Below are 3501 nucleotides of genomic sequence, written 5' to 3'. Positions count from 1 at the left end.
GAGGGGAGAACTATACTCACCAGCCTAGACTAGGGATGTGGGATTATCTGCTATTCCTTGGAAAAATCTAGAATTAGAATAGGGTAGCCCAGAACAGGAGACTCCAAGTGTCTGAGAAGAACAGGTATTTCTAGTTCTGATTTGGGTGAACATGAGAAATTCAGAAAACCAGGAATCAGAACTCCAAACACAGAGTGCAGAGAGCAAGGTTTGATAAAGTCCCTTGTGTTTCCTAAGGTCGATATTCCATGATTAAAGAGAACTACTAAGTAGTCAGAAATCATCTCTCCTACAGTCTCCATAGGAGTCCTGCTGGTACAGTGTGTAATATATTAGGCTGCTAATCAAAAGGTCCTGCACAACGACTCAGCACATTCCCTCCATCCTCCCTTGACACCTCCTGGAGCATCCAACATTCTGCCCAAAGCATCCCCGACTGTAGCAACTCGAGGCTTGAATCTGCTCCCCAGTTCCCCGAGCCTAAGAAATGCTGAACGAGCTCGGCCCCCCTGACTTTCCGACTCCAGCTCCTCGCACACTCCACTGCAGTATTCTGCCTTGTCATTCCGTGCCGCCCCTTGGAATCCCCTGTTCAGCTCCTCAGTGTCCTGGATTCTTCCTTGTGCTTTGGCTTCTCTACGTTCCAGTGCAATCTTCAGAGTTTCTTCTGACATCCATTTTGGTCTTTTCTTCCTCTTCTGTCTTTGTAATGACCATTTGCACTCTTCCTGGATGATACATTTAACATCCTCCCACAACTCATCTGGTTTTCACTCATTAGTGTTCAAGGCCTCAAACCTGTTCCTGAGATGATTCTGAAATTCAGGTGGTATGAAATTAAAGTCATATTTTGGCTCCTGTGGATTCGGTTTCATTTTCCTCAGCTTCAGCTTGAATTTGCATATGAGTAGTTGGTCTGTTCCACAATTAGCTCCTGCCCTAGTTTTCACAGCTGGTATTGAGCTTCTCCAGCGATTTTTCCACAGATGTAATCGATCTGATTCCTGTGCATACCATCAGGTGAAATCCATGTGTATAATCTACGTTTATGTCTCTTAAAAAACGTATTTGTGAGGGAGGATGGAGGGAATGTGCTTAGTCGTTGTGCCGGAAGGAATTAGCAGATACAGAGGAATTTAATGAAATGGCATTTGGGTCAGAGCCTATGGTGATGAAGGCAGAGGTTCAGGCTGCTTTGGGGGAAGTGGCAAAAGGTAGGGCTCCTGGAATAAATGGTATAGCAATTGACGTGTTTCGGCTGGCGGATGCTGTCGTGGATGTGCTCACCGGGTTGTGCCGGGAGATCTGGAGGGCGGCCACTTGGCCAACTGACTGGGAGAGGTCTATATTTGTTCCCATCCCGGGGAGGGGCGACCCGGCTGAGTGTGGAGGCTGCAGAGCAATATCATTGATTTCACGTGCAGGCAGGATTCTACTGAGGATTTTCCGGGGACGGCTGGAGCAGTACGTCCGTCGGTGGAGAACTGCCAGAGGAGGTCCGGGCTGGGTTTAGAGGGGATCGTGGTACTGGAGATATTGTAGCTGATGTCGGATGGATCTTGGCTGAAGGCGGAGAGTGCCAGAAGAATGTCTATCTGTGTTTCGTTGATTATGCAGGGGCGTTTGACTGCGTGGATCGTGGCGAACTGTGGCTGGCTCTGGGAGGAGTGGGAATCCCAGAGCGTTTGATCGTGCTGGTGCGGGACCTGAGCTTGGACCGGGAGGCAGTCGTCGGGGCAGAGCGGGGCAGCACTACATGGTTCAGGGTTGGGAGGGGTGTACCCCAGGGATGTGTCCAGTCTCCATGCCTTTTCAACCTGTATGCAGAGCCGATTATCCAGGAGGCTAGACTCTGTGGGGAGAGGCGTGGCGTTAGGATTGGTGGACGATCTATCGACAATCTGCGTTGTGCAGATGACACAGCTTTGCTCGCTGAGGCTGAGGGGGACCTCGTGCACTTGCTGCAGGGGGGTCGGGGACTGTGGCCTTCAGTGTGGACTGAGGCTCAATGTCGGGAGGACAGGGATTCTCACCACCGGACCAATCGGTAGCGTCGGGGTGGATGGCGAGGAGATTGAGAGTGTTCACAGCTTCGGTTTGCTCGGCTCCAAGGTCGACACTCTTGGCACCAGTAGCCAGGAAATCAAAAAGCGTATTGCGATGGGAGGGTCTGCAGTTGGGGACCTCTCTAGGGTGCTGGGGAGCAGCGGTGTCTCTCTGGAGACTAGGGTACGCCTGATGCAGGCCATGGTTTTTGCAGTCACTTGTTATGCATCGGAGAGTTGGGCAATGACTGGGGAGGACAGAGGGAGAGTTGATGCCTTTGAGCTGTGGTGCTGGAGAGGAGTATTGAATGTACCGTGGACTGCCGGGAAGGCAAGTGGATTCATCCTGGAGAGAGTTAAGCCGGGCTGCTCCTTGGAGGCGGGGATTCTGGGGCTTCGCCTGACATACTTTGGACATGTTATAGGGAGAGACAGGTCTTTAGAGAGGGACATCATGCTAGGTAGAGTAGGGGGATGGCGCGGGAGGGGAAGACCCTCTATGAGGTGGATTGATTGAGTGACTGGGGTAGTCGGGATGGGTGTGTCAGGGGCAATGAGATTGGCACTGGATAGAGCATGGTTTAGGGCTGTTGTACATAGGGTCGCTATGAGTCCCGAACGACTCGAAGGCACATAACAACAACAACAACAATCAAAAGGTCAGCAGTTCTAATTCACTGGCTGGGCTGTGAGAGAAAGATGGTCAGTCTCCTCCGGTAAAGATTTGCAGCCTTAGAAATCTAATGAATGGTTGCTATGAGTTTACTCTGGAACCAGCCAGATTGTAGTGGGTTTACTATTCCGTATTAGAGTGGATCCCTTGAATATCTCCGAGATATATGATGGCTCCTCTGATATGAGCTGGAAATCTGAGCTAACTTTTCACTCACTATCCACACACATGATAGGGGGTATTCTGAGGTCTCTCTCATTTTCCTTTCCTCATCCTGAGAAAAGTCAGCAAGGAAGAGCCAGCTCAAGAGAGTTTTGGGCTCAGTCTCATAAGGACAAATACTACATTAAGACCATTATTTGTAAAAACAGAAGGATATCTAGTAAAAAGCATGTTGGAGATCCAAAGGAGGAAGAGGTGGGAGCAGAGGGGTGAGGATGGGCAGAGGGTAAATCATAGGGCCGTACAATTTGGTAGATGGAGGGAGGGGTGTAAAGGAAATGGAAAAGATACAGTGGGAACCAGAAAAGATGGGGTAATGGTGATCATAATTCAATGTGGATTGAGTTTATAAATACAGTGTATGGTGATTATTGTATGAAACACAATGTGAATGAAAGAAAGTGTAAAACAAGATCAACATACAAAAATCAGTTGGATTTCTCTACAGTGACAAAGAGAATACAGAGCTGGAGCTAAGAAAAACAATACCCTTCACAATAGCTAATCACAAGATAAAATATTTGGGAGTAAATATAACTAGAAGCACAAAGGATCTATTCA

The 3501-nt window shown here is 48.8% G+C and overlaps 1 pseudogene; it reads right to left on the bottom strand.

Annotated features, from left to right (window-relative positions):
• The window catches only part of LOC102843593, a 23770-nt pseudogene that overhangs the window by 16568 nt on the left and 3701 nt on the right, over positions 1–3501 (bottom strand).

Source organism: Elephantulus edwardii, unplaced genomic scaffold (assembly GCF_000299155.1).
Source record: "Elephantulus edwardii isolate Elephantulus edwardi_28Jun2011 unplaced genomic scaffold, EleEdw1.0 scaffold00184, whole genome shotgun sequence".
NCBI lineage: Eukaryota > Metazoa > Chordata > Mammalia > Macroscelidea > Macroscelididae > Elephantulus > Elephantulus edwardii.
The sequence above is the reverse complement of the archived record's forward strand: the minus strand, read 5'-3'. Positions and strand labels throughout refer to the sequence as shown.